Consider the following 21,493-nt stretch of genomic DNA (forward strand, 5'->3'; position numbering starts at 1 on the left):
TTTTATGTAAGTGAACATACGACTAAACATTACAAGCTGTCCTAAACTGACTGATCTCCATCATTCCATGTGAATTATGGAACAAAAAGTATGGGGTAACTGTTTTTTACGCCATGAATACGGACCAGAAGACGTAGTATAGGCAGAGTAAAACACCCCGCTAATCCACGCTAAATTTTGTCAGTGTGTGCGTGCGCGCCGCATACGTATTGGCGCGCTCACATACAAACCGCGCTCGGTGCGTTTCTATGAACATGACCTACTCATTTGTATTTACTCTAGTATATGTAGGCCTCTCACTCGATCTCTTAAGGAAGGTCGCGAGAAATTAAACACCAGAATTCGGACAGCGCAGGACCGGTCGCTGTGGAAATCCTTGGGGGAGACTTTTTTTTGTCTAAAACCTGGTCCGTGAGCACGTAGAATTTTGTCCAATGACCCCAAGCTACCCATCCTTATCGCTCGCGGGTAATTATGTTGCTGTGGCGCTCGCACACTCACTGCGGGCGCCCGTCGCACAGTCGCGACAGCAATATAATTACGCGCGAGCGATAAGGATGGGTAGCTTGGGGTCATTGGACAAAATTCTACGTGCTCACGGACCAGGCTTTAGCAGTGGACGTTCTTTAATTGAAACGAAAAATAGTCACAAGCAGAACCCTTGTTGAATTAGTATAAGTAAATACATATTTGCATACTAACGCCCGTATTCACAAACATTACAATGAGGTCTTGTGCGCGTGGACGCACAGGGTGACACACGAACCAATCACAGAGCTCTATTAAACGCTGTGAGTTCGATTTGCTGCTTCACTTAAGCACGTTTGTGCAACAATACTTAACTACTAGTGAGTAGTACTTACTAACATAATAACGATTATACTTCGTATCTCTCCCGAAGATGATTACGTTTTACATGCAGCAGTACCTGGGATGATGCCGTCCTTATCACACTTTTAGATAATATTTATTTAAAAATATAAGTTTTAAATATAATAAAGTACGTGTTTTGACACCTCAGCACCGTAGTACATTCCGCGGTCCGCCATATTTCTTGTCATTACTTGTGTTGGTGTTCGTCCGACTCACACGTACTTTTTCAAGAAAAATAACTTAGCGTGAAAATGGGATAAAGGAAACGATCAAGTCCGTACCGCGCGGGAATAACTTGACATCTCGACCTGCACTTTTTTTTTTTTATTAGCTTAAACGTTTCCTCTACCTTATACCCTTCTGGTATAAAAAACTCAACTCGAAATACCCAAAAATACTTGAAATACAGCTCTTGTTCATAAGTAAATATCTCTAATTTAGGCAATAAATATTTGACATAACGATATATCCAATTAATATTATTCGTACAAACATTTATATTTCGATTTATCAATGTATGTCAGAACATGTATTTGTTAATATCTCGACTTATACATTTATGGATTTTCGTTTTTAATTTGACAAAAACAGTTATCAAGTTATGATCCCCTCTGAGTACTAAACATATCCATGATATGTGCAGTTGTCTAGTTATGCACACTGTCAAGAGTTTGGATATTTGGAGTTATCCAGCTATTACATTCGTATAATCATATTTTTATATGTGTCATTAGCAGTTTTTAAAATAATATAACATTGTCAGGATTTCGAGTGTCTTTAAATATTTTTTACTTAGCAACCCCTGAAAATATATTTTTAATATATTTAAGCGTTAATTATTACTTTTATTACTATTTTCAATAGTTTAAAACTAAATTAACGTTTAAATAGCAAGTTGAAAGTAGAAGGATAAGTTGAGTCAATAGGTAGGTACTATCTACTAATGTTTTTTCATAACAGACTAAGATTTCGTTTGACAACCGAATATATAATAAGTAAAAAATCTAATAATAAACTTTTAGGTCAACTTTAAGTTCCGGATATTTTTTATAGTCTATTGACGTCAATGACATTAATTAGGAATAATGATGAGGTAAGTAGGGTCGATACGCCAGATCTTGTCCATTTAGTGAGTTGGTAGATTTGAGGAATAAACATAATATACAATTTTTCGTAATCATTTTGAACGAAAAATTGTTGTCATTATGCTCCCTTTAGTCTTTATAAGTATAGTATTAAACTTGCTCTAAACCATTAGAAGTTTTAATATCTTTGTAATATTAATATTATAGAAAAAATGCATTCAAAATCACTAATAATTAATAACAGCATGGAAATAAAAAAATATAGATAAAATCTTACTAATTGGTATTCAAAATATTTAGGTATCACACTTAATAATTATAAACATACATTTATATTTTAGTTTATTTCATTTTTTTAAATTTCAATAGTATGGCTCAATTCGCAATATATGGTCTCCTCTCTAGGCACAGTTTGCTTTTTAATATTATTTACAACGTCTGTATTTAAAAAATTGTCGTGATAATGTGGACGCAAATTGGCTATCACAAAGGGTACCTAAGCTACATTTGGAGCGTGTATTAGCGTCCAGGAAAAGGCCTAAGTATTGAAAAAAATCTTTGTGTTCGATAAGTCATGTAAGTAACGTTTTAAATAATATACAACATGCATTGTTTTGTATATTTTAATATCTTAGACCCAGTTAAACCAGACCGCGATCACTTCTGACGCAAAGTGGAAATTTCACTGTAGTAAATTCGCATCCACCTTATTTTAAGTGTCATTTAATAAAGTACAATCACCGATATCATTATCCGTATTGTATGGTTCATGGTTAAGGCTTAGAGACTGCGGTAAATCCCAAACTAGACCTAAATATATTAAAAACTTACCTTGAAACGCGCACCTGCTCACGTGGGATTTATTTTTGGCAAAAACGGTAGCATGCTATAAGATTTTTTTAATGTGGGTTTACCTGTCATACATTCAGGGAATCATAGCAATAGCTTACGTTCTAGAGTGATCCATCATTTGGACGTGAACTGGACGGTGGACGCGAAAGGGCGTGTCGACCTTACGCAAAAATATATCCAGTTAATTTTAATTATTTTAAGCTTAATGGTAAGCCTAAAATAATTAAAATTAATTGTGCTTGTTATGAAGCATGGCTTTTGTTCTTTTATTTGTCTTTTTTTTAAATTTTAAGTAAACGTACAATTATCTCATCAAAAGCAATCATAATCTGCGATTATATTTGATTTTTCTAATAAATTTGTTACTATTTCATTGCAAAAGTGATAAAAATATGTTCTATTTTTATGTTTTGTTTTTTTACTTAAACTTCCTTCAAAATAATTAACTTAAATCCAATTTTTACACCTTAAATGTTTGTTTTTCTTTGGTGAATAACTTGACAAGTCGTCGGTACACAACTTGACAAGTCTTTTTTTTAATAGATTAAGAAGATAATTTAATCAAATTCTTACGCCAATCGAAAGATACGCATCAAATTAGCTTATTTCAATCATAAAAATATCAATTATCATTAATTCCGATTTACCAGAGAACTCTAAACTTTAAAATCGCTCCCCTGAAAAGTACGCAAAAATGACATGTCAAGTTATTCCCGCGCGGTACGGAAGTAATGGTGATAATAGTGATATGGTGAAAAGTTTGTTAAGAAACCTCGTATGTACATAGACAACGACAAATTATAGTTTTATCTGATGATGATGAACCAGAAAAAACATCGTTGTCTCCATCGTGCAGTCACTGCAGATTTGCAGACATACCTACATACATATTTAAAACATTCTGGTAAGTTGTGAATCGTGTATTTTGAAATTGTTATGAAATAATGTGAATAATTTCTATTTTTTTAAAAATGAATACTTTTAACTACCCTCCGTGGTAATACTTTGTGTCCCGACTTAATCGTGTGTGGATACTAAACTACACGTACAAAAATCGTGTTATATAAAATACATAAACATCCCGACGTATATCGTGTGTGGATGGTTTATTGCTTATCCCGGCGTATATCGTGTGTGGATACTAAACTACACGTACAAAAATCGTGTTTTACAAAATACATTAAACATTCCGACGTATATCGTGTCTGGTAACATTCTGGTAAGTTGTGAATCGTGTATTTTGAAATTGTTATGAAATAATGTGAATAATTTCTATTTTTTAAAAAATGAATACTTTTAACTACCCTCCGTGGTAATACTTTGTGTCCCGACTTAATCGTGTGTGGATACTAAACTACACGTACAAAAATCGTGTTATATAAAATACATAAACATCCCGACGTATATCGTGTGTGGATGGTTTATTGCTTATCCCGGCGTATATCGTGTGTGGATACTAAACTACACGTACAAAAATCGTGTTTTACAAAATACATTAAACATTCCGACGTATATCGTGTCTGGTAACATTCTGGTAAGTTGTGAATCGTGTATTTTGAAATTGTTATGAAATAATGTGAATAATTTATATTTTAAAAAAAATGAATACTTTTAACTACCCTCCGTGGTAATACTTTGTGTCCCGACTTAATCGTGTGTGTATACTAAACTACACGTACAAAAATCGTGTTATATAAAATACATAAACATCCCGACGTATATCGTGTGTGGATGCTTTATTGCTTATCCCGGCGTATATCGTGTGTGGATACTAAACTACATGTACAAAAATCGTGTTTTACAAAATACATTAAACATTCCGACGTATATCGTGTCTGGATGCTTTATTGCCTTTGAGCGTAATAATTATCCCGGCGTATATCGTGTGTGGATAAGACATTTTTAAACTGATTGCATTTTGCTTTGATTATTTTCCTAACGTATTATCTTATAACGTGGGTAGACGTATCAACACGTCGTAAAATAGTATAACATAATTATAAATATAATATACAATATACATGGGGTATTTTATAATTTGTTACCCTATCAAATACAAAAATCTTCATTGTGAAGTATCACTAAAAGAGCATACAATAATTACCTACATAAGACGAAAATACCGGGTATTTTTCAAGACAAAGATTTTCACAAGGATCTAGCAACAGGTTGGAAAATATTGATTAATGGATTACCTACCTACAAATAAAAAGGACTTGATGAAACATTATTTACTTTCTAAAAATTGCGCATAATAATTACTTCAACAAAGGCAGCAATACAACTGAACATCTGATTCTGCTTCTGTTTGCTGTACGCATCCTTATTGCGACTGATTTAACCGAGCCTTCAATATGATTTGATGACCTAGCTATGTCACAAATGGAATTATATTCCGTAAGGAATTATAAAACCTTGAGCGATGCTGGCGGTTACTTTGTGACACTCATTAGAGAACCAATGTCAAGAAGATACGCTATCACAAATTCCATTAGCAAGCAAAAAAAGAGATATCATAAAAGAAATTAAAACGAATCTCTTGTTTGGTTCAGATTTATCAGACCACTCGAAATGATCTATGACTAATATAATTCAGTAATACCAGCCCAGCACGTCTACAACTCATCAGACTTTAAACGCAAGGGGGGTATTGTGAGCGGCAGCCGCTGAGCAGCGAGGGAACCCCGGCCAGCCCAGCAGCCGCCGGCTCCGCCGCCGCCGCCGCCTGCGCCGCGGGGCCGTCTCCGGCTAGCCCGAGACCCAACTATCATCAACCGAATCGGAGATGATAATTTTCTTCAGCAGATAGGCACCAAGGTGCTAGTAGCTGGTAGACTTAAATACTACTAAAATAAATGGCTTACCTAACATAACAAAATTAAATGATACTACTATTTTGTCCTGGATCAGGGTTATAAAATTCCATGTTATACTTATCCATGCCAAGTTGGAGTACCCCAATGTAGGTCACATACTACACCTGAGGGGAGTAGTAGGTATATTCGACAACTGTACAAAAACCAAATTGCAGACATAGATTTTATTCTAAATTTAAAGGAATTAAATAAATTAATTAATTTATTAACTATTTTAAAATGCAATACTACCACTGACTTTACATTATTCATTAGATAACAATATATTTTATTATGTGGAAACCTTAGATTTGAAAGACTCCTATCTTTTATTACCAATTGCAGAAAATGGATGAATTTGGCTTCGTTTGTCATGGAACTCCAAGCACTTTAATATTCAGTTGTTTGAATTTCTTCGTGATCGATCGTTTTTGTCTTACATCCGCACGGTGCCTTTTGTCTTTACAAAATTATTAAAACCAGTTTTACACATTTTGCAATCACTCGGCCATCTATCTGTACCAATACCTGTACCAATTTGTATGTATTGGAACGGTCAGAATGCTGAAATAATATTCAAACAACGGGAGATTTATAAGAGCAACTAGGGTAGGAGGACAAAATAATTTTTATCCAATAAAAATAATAATGTTACCTACATTTCTAAAATTTACATTTAATACGATAGAAATGAATTTAACTTAACAAAAGTGCAATACACTAGTAATGCTAAAAACTACAAAAAATATCATTCGAGTAATTTGCTTCATTCTTGGGGTTGCGTGCCCCGCCGTTAAAATTACGGCTGGATGTACACGAAGTTACCGGGAAAAACATCTTGGCACTCAATTACTCAAATAACTACAATAAACATTATAATGCATCTGCCAAGTATTTAAAACATAATTATATGATCAAACGAACTTACCAAGTGAAGTTCGATCTGAATTATCCTGTTTTCGCCGAAGAGATTTATTTTACCGTGTAGTAGTACCCCTGTACGACAAGCCAATCCGCACACAATATTCAGCGTAGTAGTAGTAAAAAACAAAAGAGCGGGCAACCCCACCCCTACCACGCTGTGGGCTCGGTGTCCGAGCGGTCTCATTATATTTAGAGAAGAGATGACATTGACGTTTACCTCCAGGGAAGAAGATATAGAAATCTTCGGGTTGGGAGGGACCTTAAATCTCTTCGGCGAAAACAGGATAATTCAGATCGAACTTCACTTGGTAAGTTCGTTTGATCATATAATTATCCTGTTTTCGCCTCCGAGATTTATTTTACCGTGTAGATGTTTAGAGCATGGATCAATGTCCATGTTAAGTGGTTAAGAGAGTAAATGTCAATGTACTAAATACATAATAAAGCAATATTTTTGTATTATAATCGTATTGCATCACTTATTCATAACAATAACAAGTATCACGGTCTCAACAAGATTTTGTTCATTATAGAGTATTATTATATACATTTATTTGTACTTCTATTAACTGTTAAGTACGACTACTGATTGTAAAAAGTTGCCAAGACAGTTGACAGAGCATCCTGTCTATCCAGCACACTGGCTAATTGTGTCAACGTTGACAGCGGCGCAAACCGCAGGCAATACTGCCGCGTGTCGCGTGCTGTGTGGGCCGAACACCCTCGTGTCGACACTCGTTTCCTATTATGTATTTATCCAGTTTCATCTCAGAACTGAGCTTGACGACGGTAGTGGTTAACACCGAATCGATCGCAGTGACTGCAAGGCTAACAGCTGATTGTTGTAAAATATAAGCTCACTTGCATTTTAATTAAATAAATAAATAATGTGGTTAATTAAAACTTATTAATTTATTTGGATACAGTTTGACCAGTATTCCAAGTAACACTGTTGCGAGGAAAAAGTTTGGTTTCTATTTAATAGCACCTTTTAATAGCAATCTTTTGATTCTTGAAACCTGACCTATAAATTATTATATTTATTTAAATAATTATATATTTCAATAAATTATATGATTTCGCTAACGATATTGCTAAGCGGTGGTTATTTAATGTTATTATAGGATGCACCCGACTTTAGAATATGCTAAGAAAATAGAGTAAGGTAGGTACAATGATGTAATTGAGCATTGTAAAAATATTTATTTGTCAGTCATTTGAAACGGACTACTATGCCGAGAGGTCCCGGGTTCGATCCCCGGCCGGGCAGAAATTGAATTGATACATTTTAATTTCTGTGATGGGTCTAGGTGTTACTATGTATAATATGTACTTATGTATATAAAACGGTATTTAAGTATGTTTATATCCGTTGTCTAAGACCCATAGCTTTGCTCAGTTTGGGACTAGGAGCGTAGTGTAAAATGTCGAAGGAAGGATATTTATTTATTATTTGCGGAGTGTATAGCGGAGTCTGGTACGTTTTTTTTTTATCCACGACTGCCAAATACAAAACTCACTGCCAAGGAAAGGTAAGCTTAAATGGGCAATAATTATGGTACTACTGATGTACCTGTTGCCCCAGCATTCTATTTTTTTTTTTTTTTTTATTTATTTTTTAGTGAAAAAACGTATTAACGTCTAAAAAAAAATGTTCGCCATTCTAATTCATGTTAATCGTGTAGAAATCTCTACGCCAGACGATAAAATATTATGAATTATGACTAAATATCAAACAAAGCTCAAGAAACAAAAAATAGGTTTATGTCATGTTGTCCGAGGGTATGCCGAGTTAGGCAAAGAACAAACGCCAGTTCCAGAGCATAGACAGTTTATTAAAAAATCAGACTGAAGTACTTATAAGCCGGAAAAAATACTTTGATATCGTGAGCTAAGTAAGAACAGTGCCATCTAGTTTACCACAAAGGAAATTAACATTTAACACTAAAAGCATATTCAAAGCACTAGCTCAAACATACCGCCCACCAAGGACTTATTAGTCCTTCCTAAATAAGTAATAACAATCATAAAGCCATCTTTAACTCTGACCTACATTGCTTAAGAATACCATAAACAACACTAGATCCCAAAACCCAAGTACATCGAACAGCTCCAAAAAGTACTCAACCGTTCGAAACAAATCAATTTTAAACTGCTTTGTCACAAACCTTTAGCTGAGCTCTCAATAGTCTCAATATAATATAATAATAAAAATTTACAAAACATAAATAAATAGTATTCTAAAAGAAAGTCAAAAGTTTCATTCTCTCAAAACATCAGTAGTCGATAACGAACAAAGGTTTGAAGCTGGAAGCTGAATACTAGAATCTTTATAACGCGATGTTACAACTAGCGTAAGATTGTCATGAATGAAGTCTTACCCCCGCCCGTAAAACCATTTCGCGGGAGTTAAATTATCCTCTCGTACTATGACAATATCTCCTAATTCTCCTAGCTTCAAATCTGTGGATCTAGTCCTCCATTCATTTGAACCCCTGCAGATTACCACAACTAACATCAGAAACAGTCAACAGCGGCTAAGTATGAATCGCAGGGCGTCCCAAATATTCCAGCTAACAGTCGATAATCTTGAATTTGATCACCTTCGTTTTCTCTTCATACTACTATCCTTTGATAGTCAACGTCGTTTTCTACAATCTTGACTTATCTATATATTTTAAAGATGTCAACCGTGAGACAGAGAGAATGTAGTCGCCATCGCATAGTTGTATGCCGTAACTCCAGTTGTAATGTTGAACCCACCATCAATGTGACATTCAATGATAGTCCGTTTGCACCACTATCGGACGCGTTGATAACTACTCTTGTTTTAGTAGTTCTTCTGTCCATTAGAATAACCGATTGATGTGGCAACCGCACCCCTTTCTGAACTGTATTCGTCTCCTCCGTGACTTCTTCCATATGAAGCAAACTCTTGCAATACCTCAGAATAACCTTTTTTACTTTCTGGGTTTTTGCTCCGCCGTTTCTAAAGACATGACAATAGTCTTTGAACAGCTACAGATCGCTTTTCATCATACTCTTGTGACATATTTGTACGAAAAGGCAACTCTACAGTATAACGACCGGAACTATCTCTTCTTGTGGATTTCTGGTAGTAAATCTCACATACTTGCTCTTCAGGTGTTACGCTCTTCTTTACTAAGACGGGTTTCGATTCAAGCTTCAAAACCCTTTCAATAGTTCATCTTCTTCCAGTTTGACATGTAAATTCAAAATAACATTATCGCAATTCTGCTCCTCGTCATTCCCGCCCACCTGACCCGATAATACCCATCCCAGGTACGTATCCTGCGCAATAATTAGACCTGAAGGGCTCTTGATTAAACCTTCTTTCAGAATAGTACCATAAACATAGGAACCTAACAAACCATCTATTTTGTTTGGCGAATTGTATTTCGGGTCAGCTAAATTGATCCTACCTAATACGTGCCAGTTAGGTAGTACAAACTTTTTTGCGGTAAAATTGACGTAACTGTGTTAAGTACGTGTGCCCTAACCTGCACCTTGAATGTGGGGTCATTGAGCGACCGAATATTTACCATAACCTCATACCTCGAGGTTAAGCCGCTATGTCCACCACCCAATCCAGATATGCTGCTCTTAGCTGCAATTTTCCTCAGCCGTAACAACTGTACGGCTGCTTCTGATATGAACGATGCTTGCGACCCTTGATCAAGCAACGCTCTCAATATCAGAGGATAGCCAGTTTTGGACTCAGCTTTGATGAAAGCTGTGGCTAATAAGGTCTGGTTAGAAACCTTTCCTGTCACAAAATGGCTTACAATATTCGCGGTCTCATTCGTCTCACAAGACGATTCTGGCTGACTTTGCTCGATTTCTGATTCATCATCAGACAATTCAGTGGCTACTGCTGGCGTTAGTGAAGTTGGTCTACCATGAAGAAGCGTGTGATGCTTACCTGTACAAATGCGGCATTTAGTGAGAATTTGACACGACTTTCCAAGGTGACCTTTCCCAAGACAATTAAAACAAAGACCCAGTGACTTTACTATTTCATAACGAGTTGATACATCCTCTTTGGCAAATTGACTACAGAAATATAACCTGTGGTTATCATTACAGTGTGGATAAATATTATCTTTCATTTGATTAGGTTCTAAAAATTCCAATGCGCGAAACCGGGCTTCCAAAAACTCTTTGAATAGACAATACGATGGTAACTCTTTACCGCAATTATTTACGTGCAATCCCCACTGTTTTCTACATTCAGCGTCCAGCTTCAAACTGACATTAATAATGACAATGTCCCAGGATTCCGAATTAGTTCCTAAATTTGACAGTTCATGAATACAATCTGAAGTGGTATCTACCAGCTTTTTTAAAACTTGTGCAGACTCATAATTCATAGTGCGTTGACTAAACAATCGTTTAAGAATGCAATTAGACATAAACCTTTTGTTATCATATTATTATCTTTTTTGTAACAAATCCCAGCATTTTTTATAATTTAGAGTAGTTATAGATATATGTTTAATCAATTGTTCAGCTTCGCCTGTTAATTGTGTTTTCAAATAATGCAAACGTTGGACATCCTCAAGAGTTGGATTGTTGTGAACCAAGGAAATAAATAAATCAGAATAATTACCATTAAAACCCGGAATACCTACATATTTTAGGCAGATTGACATTGTTATCTCTGATTTTCGAATTAAAATAAGGCGAATCTGAACAATCGGTACTTACAGGATTCAAGGATATAAGTGTAGTTTTTAATTCACTTTTATATACTAAGTACATTTCACAGCCGACTCCAAACACATCGTCCTCGATATAAGTAATTTCATCCAAGTCCGTCTTCTCATATGACGCTATAATCGATTCATGCCGTTCCATGAACTTGTTCATCAACGCCTCCAAAGCCTCCAGTCTCGCTGTGTCGAATGTTTCAGTAATCCGATCCTAGGGTGATTTCTTGAAGTTTATTCTTCCTTTTTCTATCTGACTTTTCAAGTCATTCATTACTCTGAGTTCTGCATCAATTTTCGCAAATATTCTAAGTCCCCAAATTGCCGATTGAATTTCTTCTAAGTGTTAGAACTCACAATTTCGCTCTGAAATCGGGCATAGGTTCCCCGTAGTTCCACTTTTTGCGAAACTATTCTAAGTCCTAAACACTTAACTTCCAAAGTACTTACAGTTTTAACTTGCACTTCAATATTTTCCACATTTTCACTACCACACCAAATTTCCATTTCAATGTATCAACACGTTCAGTTTTCTGTCACTTCACCAAATGTCAGTACTGTCACTACTGTTTTTCTTTTTAAAACTTCATCGGTCTTCGTCTGTATCCAGCCAGCAGCGCCACTGTCCAAAACCAAATGCACCAACTTCGACACACCTCGTAGTTTGCTTTCTTCAAAAATGCTCCGTCTCGTAAGGACCCTGTCCGAGGGTATGCCGAGTTAGGCAAAGAACAAACGCCAGTTCCAGAGCATAGACAGTTTATTAAAAAATCAGACTGAAGTACTTATAAGCCGGAAAAAATACTTTGATATCGTGAGCTAAGTAAGAACAGTGCCATCTAGTTTACCACAAAGGAAATTAACATTTAACACTAAAAGCATATTCAAAGCACTAGCTCAAACACATGTACTGAAACCAAAGCGTCTAACATTTTCTGAGACAATATTAAACCAAGCTCCTACTCCGTGTCTTTATTCAGACACCTTGATTCAGTCAGCTTCAGTATTATGACTGTGATGATTGAATTTTTATAATCATGTTAAGAAAAAATAACAAAATACTAATTCTCAATTTATACTTCATAGAAAGGGAAGAAAGACTCATTCATTATTATGAGTTTGTGGCAGCGTTATCGATTCGTAAAATAATATCGCATTATTTTTTTTTTGGTATTATTAAAAAATGTCCTTAATCTAAACTAAAGGTTACAAGTAGTGGTAGTACTGGTAGGTACCTACATAATACATAGTTTATTTTATGTGGTTGATTCGTTCTTTGACTGACCAAAGTCCACTAGTCCGGTTGTTATTACAAGCGGCCCGATTTCTTTTTTGATGCGTCAATAATTAATGATTAAACGAACTTAAAAAGTGAAGTTCTATCATAATTATGCGAGGGCTTTGTCCGAAGAGATTAGAAATAAGAACTATGTAGTATCACGTACGGTGATGCCAGTTTACGCACTGTTAGTTGAGGATATATTTTTTTTTTTTTTTTTTTTTTTTTTTTTTTTGTGGGTATCTCACTTTACATCTTATTTGACATTGGTATCCGTCGTCAGTTAGTTTGGAGTAGTAATTTGTATTTTTTATCATTTCACTAATATGGGGGTTTGTGTTTTTAATAATATACATATATTATTGTTAAAGACGGGTGGGAGGGTTTCTAATCTCTTCGGACAAAGCCCTCGCATAATTATGATAGAACTTCACTTTTTAAGTTCGTTTAATCATTAATTATGCTCGTGCTTTGTCCTCGAGATTAGAAATAAGAACTATGTAGATTTTGAGAGAACTGATGTGAAATGATAATAAAAACAAAGCTGTTTATTACTTTGCAAAAATAATAAATCATTAGTAAGAATACAATGCTTGTTTTATAATTACTATTAAGTGTGACATAACTGTCGTAGTTACCCGAGTGAATACTTTCGTATAATTGATAATTATTATTAAGGGTAAGTAATTAAAGGCAAGTATAATTAGCTGTTATATTAACCATAATGTAAGTGGGAAAGTTAATTATTGTTTCCCAAATCAATTGTCAGTATTAGGTTCTTCTGGCAATTAAATGTTGATTGTTATTTCTGGACGCAATAGTAATTCTATTAAAGAATTTGCCCAAAGTAGCTATTTGAAATAACGCTCCAACCGGGGGTAATTCTGATAATCAAGATTAATTCCTAATGTATGTGCTCTAGACGAGGCAGCATGCCTCGTGCTGTGAGTGGTGAATATCAAGGTGTCAATATCACAAGCCTGCAATGTTAATTGAACTAAACTTGTGACTAAACTAAGTGCTCGGTGTTAGAGCGGTAAACAATTTCGTAAGCAGCACTTTGCACAAAATGCTTGTACATGACATAAATTGACAAAACAATACCAAGATTGATTGTTGTGAACTTGGGCGCGATGTCGTGATTAAATTGAATATTTGTATGCATAATATTTGAATGCTTATAAGGAAGGTTTGAACAATGTGTGTAATAATTACACTAACAAATGACAGTAAAATGGCTAATTTCTCAATATTTTAAATTTTTTGGAAACCATATAATATCTGATTATGTTTCCAATATGACAGCCAAATTAAAAGACAAGCTTATTACAGCTATCGAAATTCACATTTTTTTATTAAAATAGTGGAATCTAATACCTCAATGAATGATAGTTATGGTAAAAGTAAAACAATTTCCTTGAACAATTATTGTACTGCTTGATCATCAGACAATGATGAAGATATAATATCCATAGATAGATGAAGATGTAATCTTCGTTTTATATGAGACATTTAGACACATGTAGCGTTTTTATTTTTATCCAATTAAAGAAACAAAGCTAGACTACATTATAAGGGTACTGCTAGTATACCCGTCGCTTGATCACATGTGATTTTTGCAATGTATGTGTAATACAAAAAAGGAAGGAAACCGCAGAAATAAGCTTGACCTTGTTGTCTTAAAATTTTAATTGCGTATGCATCAGGGTACCTATCTAATTTAGGGTATATAACGATAACGAATTTAGCAAAATTAACGATGCCACGTTCTCCAAATGCAAAAATAATAAAATGGTGAATTTGGTAATGTCGAGTCCATACTAATATTGAATGGACTCTTCAAGATTCGGTATCTACCATGCTATTATCTAGATAAGATAGATCATTAGATAGGACACATCATTGTGTATTGATGATTATAATGATTTTTCTAGTTTCGCATCATTGCCACAATTATTTTTATTTGTGTTAAGTGGGGGGAAACTGCACGCCACCTATGCGGTGTACAAAACTGAATTTCATTCTGAGAAACTGAAAATTTTGAAGATCCTTAGTAAATACTTTTAGGCCAAGAAAGGTCAATGTTTGGAATCTTTGCAGATTAATTCTTATATTATGTTTTTAATATTAGATAATATTAATAAAATAAAATAGATGTTGGACCATGGGTCCCCAGAAGTTTCCCCGTAACACGCCGCCCCCCATCCCGTAGTTGAGACATCGGAGTACTATATTTCATGACACTTAATATAAGTTTATGAATAGCCTGATATAATTGCAATTTTTCTATGTCCGAATATAATCATGTATTATGTGATTTATACTGACATTTATTATTGGTTGTGAGATTGAAATCACATAACTCTATCCTAGTACAACAGAGTCACTTATTACTAGTGACCACTGATGGTAAAAATTTAAAAGCCAACCGACATATTTTACGAGATTCAACTGTTGCGGTTCTGAGCTGGATGCGGCTGGTGCGCTCACGAGCATGACACGTGATGACTGTTTTGAAAGTCAGGAGGTCAAGTCCTCTGTTTTCATCGGTTGTCTGCCTTTCGGGGAAGTCCCTTCAAGGTTGCTGATTTGATTTTGGGATTCAATTCCAGATCAGCCCCAAACTTTGAAGTTCGCTAGGCAGTTTTTCGTGTTTTGGAAAGTTTTTATCAAAAGACATGGCGTCAATCTTCGGTGTTTGTAATAAATAAATAAATAGATGAGTCTTTTAACAATTTCACACAGCGCCAGCTGGCCCCAAAGTAGGTAATAATTGATCTTATCTTTAATGAGTCTAAGTAGAATTACGTTTTTTCTGATAAGGAATTCTTAGTAGACAGTCGAGAAAATGCGATTGGCATCGATAAGAAATTCATATTAAGGTAATTGTGTTGAGGCTTGTCCTACACAGGATCATCACCAATATTACAATCTCATCATGAAGGGGCGCAGCTGTTTCAGACCAACAGCGTTGCAGGTGTCGAATCTAATTGATTTCTAGTTTCAGCAGCAGCGGAAGCGGCGCAGATGTCAACGAGAGCAGCAGCGTCGGCGGCGGCAGGGTTCGAGGCTAAGGGTTCTGAGTCCAATGTTTCGATAGCCACTAATGGTTTTTCACCTGCTAATGATTTGGCGTGTATCATATCACCACCCGGTAGTGTGGATATAAACCCATCAAATTATGTCTTATTAAGACAACTCCCAATTTTTAAACAAGTAGGTATGCATTATTGCATTTATTTTTTATTTTTTTTTAATGTGATATGTACTTTTACCAGTATGGAACAGCCCTTTTGACTGCCTGCTAAAATATGTAGCGGGTAGGTAACAACTTAACACGAATTATCTGCATGCCTAGTAATATTAACGTTCATATCAATTTAAAATTAAATATCGCCAAATTGTTATCACCGAAAAACTTAGACTTGAACTTACTTGACTTGAAGAATTAAGTAGGTAAGACAGTAAAATTACAACCCGTTGTAGTTGCCCGCAATACAGTAAGTATCGTAATATTTTTAGGATTCTGCGTCTGATTTAGAGGGTAGGTATTGTTGATAATACCGCAAACCATCATATTATAAAAATCACACAGCTCCGCAGTATGGTAGTATGGGTAATTATTATTTAAAAAAATAATTAACTTCGAACATCTGATTTAGAAGTAGGTTATTAATGCAAAGTTTTTAGTGCCGCAAACCCTTAGATATAGATAAATCATTACATTACGAACGTCTGATTTGGAGGCAAGTATATATTAATATCGCAAACTGTCAGACAAAAATAACCACACAAATTAAATAACGTGACAACCCGTGTACGGTTGCCCGCAATATGGTAGTATGTGTAATGATAATATTGTATTAAGTAAATATAATTTACTGTATTCGTCTGAATTAGAGGTAGGTAATAACTCAAACGTTAAAACGCAAATCGTCAGACAAAAACCACAACTAGCATAACGTGACAACCTGATATGGTTGCCCGCAATATGGTAGTATGTGTAATGATAATATTGTATTAAGTAAATAGAATTTACTGTATTCGTCTGAATTAGAGGTAGGTAATAACTCAAACGTTAAAACGCAAATCGTCAGACAAAAAACCACAACTAGCATAACGTGACAACCTGGTATGGTTGCCCGCAATATGGTAGTATGTGTAATGATAATATTATAATAAAAATAATTTACCGTATTCGTCTGAATTAGAGGTAGGAGTAGAACTCGAACGTTAAACCGCAAACCCTCAGACAAAAAACACAACTAGCATAAGAAGACAACCCGGTATGGTTGCCCGCACCATGGTAGTATGTGTAATAATGGATAGAACTTACTGCATCTGTCTTCTTCTTCGTTTGGTTGAAGGCGATGAACTTGCGTTTTTTCTAATTGTCTGAATTAGAGGTAGGAGTAGAACTCAAACGTTAAACCGCAACCCCTCAGACAAAAAACACAACTGGCATAAGGAGACAACCCGGGATGGTTGCCCGCACTATGGTAGTATGTGTAATGATGATGTTCTTCTTCTTCTTCTTTTGGTTGAAGGCGATGAACTTGCGATTTTTCCAATTGTCTGAATTAGGGGTAGGAGTAGAACTCAAACGTTAAACCGCAAACCCTCAGACAAAAAACACAACTGGCATAAAGAGACAACCCGGGATGGTTGTTCGCATTATGGTAATGTGTAATGATGATGTTCTTCTTCTTCTTCTTTTGGTTGAAGGCGATGAACTTGCGATTTTTCCCAATTGTCTGAATTAGGGGTAGGAGTAGAACTCAAACGTTAAACCGCAAACCCTCAGACAAAAAACACAACTGGCATAAAGAGACAACCCGGGATGGTTGTTCGCATTATGGTAATGTGTAATGATGATGTTCTTCTTCTTCTTCTTTTGGTTGAAGGCGATGAACTTGCGATTTTTCCAATTGTCTGAATTAGGGGTAGGAGTAGAACTCAAACGTTAAACCGCAAACCCTCAGACAAAAAACACAACTGGCATAAAGAGACAACCCGGGATGGTTGTTCGCATTATGGTAATGTGTAACGATGATCTTCTGTTGAACCGCTTGAACGACGTTCAGCACCCCATATCTTCTGCTCCAATTTATTTATTTTCTTCAGCAAATGTTCCTTATCCTCATTTGACGTTTTTCGTTCGGCATTTTGACGACACAAAAACACTATTTTTAACACTGGGTACGTATTTAAGTAGAAGAAGTGCGAACTGGCAGAGCACTGAATCGTGACTGACGACGGATACCAATGTCAAATAAGATGTAAAGTGAGATACCCACAAAAAAAAAAAAAAAAAAAAAAAAAAAAAAAAAATATATCCTCAACTAACAGTGCGTAAACTGGCATCACCGTACGTGATACTACATAGTTCTTATTTCTAATCTCGAGGACAAAGCACGAGCATAATTTTCTATTACATTGATTACAATGTAATTATTATTGTGTTATATTTATAAAGGCATAGTTATTATCGCTTTAACGCATAATAAGATACTTTGCTTGTCTAAAAGATTTAGCAAGATAAGAAATGATTCAATGTATTTCATGATGTCGCATCTCTTCTTATGAGAATTCTAACGTTATACATAAATAATTTATACGAACCAATTTTAAAACAGTACATGAAGTTAAAACTGACCTTTTTTTTTTTTTTTTTTTTTTTTTTAGTAAATAAATAATAATAATGATGATGAAGCCTTACTTTGTAAGACTATCAATAGTATTATTAGCATTAATCATACATTGATTATGTAAGAGTTTCACCAATAAAAGTCTTCAGAATAGCACTTCAACACTTTATTTCACTTTTATTATCAAGTACAAGGCTTGAAGACACGACTGTTCACTGCCGCTCTCTTGCACAGAATGACCAACCTGTCGAGTCGTTTCGCCTTAAGTAAACCGGTACAGGAAGTTTCAACAGTCAATTGAATTACTCGGTAAATCAATTGAGTGCTATTAATTCATTGAAATAATTGATTTAAATAATTTTAACTGATAATATAATGCAATACGTAAAGAAAAGTAATATTTTAAATTAAATCTTTGAATAAAATAATAAAAACCTTACACTCGACCGTCCTGACAACGTGTATGTCCCCATACACGCCTCTGTTGGAAACCTTACACTCGGCAAGTTGTGTCATTAGTGCATACAAATAATAGATCACATTTGTCTATCTTCTGACTTAACTTAAGTTTATGCTTGTTCCAACCATAACCGGCCCGTCTCGAGTAAAAGAACAAGCAAGAAACATCTCGGCGGGTTAAATTCTTTTCGCGAAAGCCTACCTAGTGATCTTGATTAATCCTTTATACAATTATTTCAGTTACACTAAATGCATGCAAATTAACATCACATATTTTAAATTTAACTATTCATTTATTTTTGACATCTCATATCTCAAAAATCTCAAATCTCAATAATCATAGCGTTAATCAAGTAAATAAGTACATAATTTATGAATATAATACAACAAAAGTTTTTAGTAGTAGTCTATTTACCTCGATATAACTTAACTATCAGATAATCATTGAAAACCCTCATTTCACAAGATTAAACCAGGCCAAGCCACGAACCCGCTCGCTCACGTGTCTCGCGCTTGGCTCTCATCAATCCAGAGTAAATCACTCACTGTCCATCTCACTCTTTAAAAACCATACTTGACAAGGTCGAGCCACGAACCCGCTCGCTCACGTGGTCTCGTGACTGACCTGAAACAATGTAACAACCATCTTTGCAGCAAAATCATAATAAACATCTATCAATTTATTTATTTATCCATCTAATCAGCTTTTTACAATTATTACTTTATTCAACTATGTAAATCTAATGTATCATCTCTAGTGCTCATCCAACATCATTTTATCCTAGTTGCCATTACCCTTTAGGGTCTCATCGCTATCATTATCCAACTCCAGTGAGGCTATATGTATCCATGGTCGCATACGATCTGCGGCCACGGTAGTACTACGCTTATTTTTCATGCCTTCGAAACCAGGTATGGGTGCCACTTTATAACGATCATTTCCCAATATTTTCACTACTTTAAACGGCCCTTCGTAACAAGGCAAAAGTTTGGTGCTCTTGCCGTCATTTTGAAATGCTGATTTCGCTATTTTAACTAACTCACCGTTTGTATAAACTCTAGCCGGTTTTCGTCCCTTATCATAAGCCTGCTTTTGTTTATTTTGTTCGAGATCAATCCTACTCTTTACTTCCTCACGAATCGCTGATAAATCGCACGACTGACGGGTCAGGTCTGCTATTTCATTGAATGCTGGATTACTTTCACTGTTCATCAAAGTTCCAAACATTACTTCAGCGGGGGTCCTGCCTATCGTCTTCTGCAAGGTATTATTGAGACCCCACTGTATCCTTCCTATCTTACAATCCCAATTCCTCTCGTCATCTCTGAGATTTTGTGCAGTTAACGAGTCCAAGATAGTACGATTATATCGTTCTACTTGTCCATTGGATCTTGGACTCGCCACTGAGTTTAGTACGTGCCTAAGGCCTCTATCTGAACAAAACCTTTTGAAAGCGTGCGAAGTAAAACAACTTCCTCGATCACTAACCAGACGGTCAGGGTTCCTAAAAGTATCGAATATGTCTCCTAACACTTTAATTACATTCTGTGTATTAGTATTTTTCACCGGTTTAATAAAGACAAATTTGGTAAAGGAGTCTACTGTCACGAGTATGTGGGTATTTCCCTTTTTAGATCTCACAAACGGGCCCAAATGGTCTGTATGCAGAGTATGAAAGGGCACTTCAACCTTGGCAATAGGATGAAGCAACCCTTCATGCTTGTTACTAGTTTTTTTTGCATAAGTACAATCAACACAGGCAGTCACGTACTTTTTTATGAACCGTGACATTTTTGGGAACCAGTAATACTTCTTAATCCGGTCTAATGTCTTTTCTGTACCTACATGTCCTATATTGTCGTGGTTCATTCGACATACCTGCCACCTAGCACCTTTAGGAACCACCCATCTTATATTATTTTTATCCCCATCAAAGTACCTAAACAGTTTATTATCCTTGATCAGATAATTTTCTTTAATATATTCAAGCCCCTTCGTATCCAAATCATTATTTAAAATGTTCCGAATTCTTAAAAGTTCTGTGTCACCTAATTGTAAAGTGAGAAGCCAGTCTTCATCGCTAATAGCCAAAATAGTAGGTAACTGTTCCGTGTCATTAATCTCAGAGTCTACAACCGGGTTTCTAGAGAGTGCGTCCGCGTGAGCCATTTTCGCGCCTACTCTATATTCTACGGTGCAGTTAAATTCTTGTAGCGCAAGCCACCACCGTGCTACGCGAGGTATGAGGTCGCGTTTCAAGAACGTTGAGCGTAGGGCACTACAGTCCGTGACGATCTTAAATTCTTTCCCGAGAAGATATACTCTAAATTTCTTTAAAGCACACACCACGGCCAAAGTTTCAAGCTCGTACGAGTGAAAATTTTTCTCCTCTGGGGTAGTTTGCCTACTATAGTACGCAACAGGTTTTAGGGGCTCATCACTATCGGGTGCACGCTGAAGGAGAATTCCCCCGATTCCTAGTCGGCTAGCGTCGGTGTGGAGCTCTGTGATTGCTGAATGATCATAAATCGCAAGGACTGGTCTAGTCACTAGTCTCGATTTAAGGTCGGAAAATGCTCGTTCTTGAGACTCTGTCCACTCCCATTTTGTGTCCTTTTTTAGTAGTTTGGTGAGTGGAGCAGCTAGTTCAGCAAATCCTCTAATAAATTTTCGGAAATAACTAACAAGCCCTAGAAATTGACGTACTTTATGAACGTTGTCAGGTGGTGGAAAATCCGATACACACCGGATTTTCGCTTCACCAGGCCTCATTCCAGCAGAACTTAT

Source organism: Ostrinia nubilalis, chromosome 24 (assembly GCF_963855985.1).
Source record: "Ostrinia nubilalis chromosome 24, ilOstNubi1.1, whole genome shotgun sequence".
Lineage (NCBI taxonomy): Eukaryota > Metazoa > Arthropoda > Insecta > Lepidoptera > Crambidae > Ostrinia > Ostrinia nubilalis.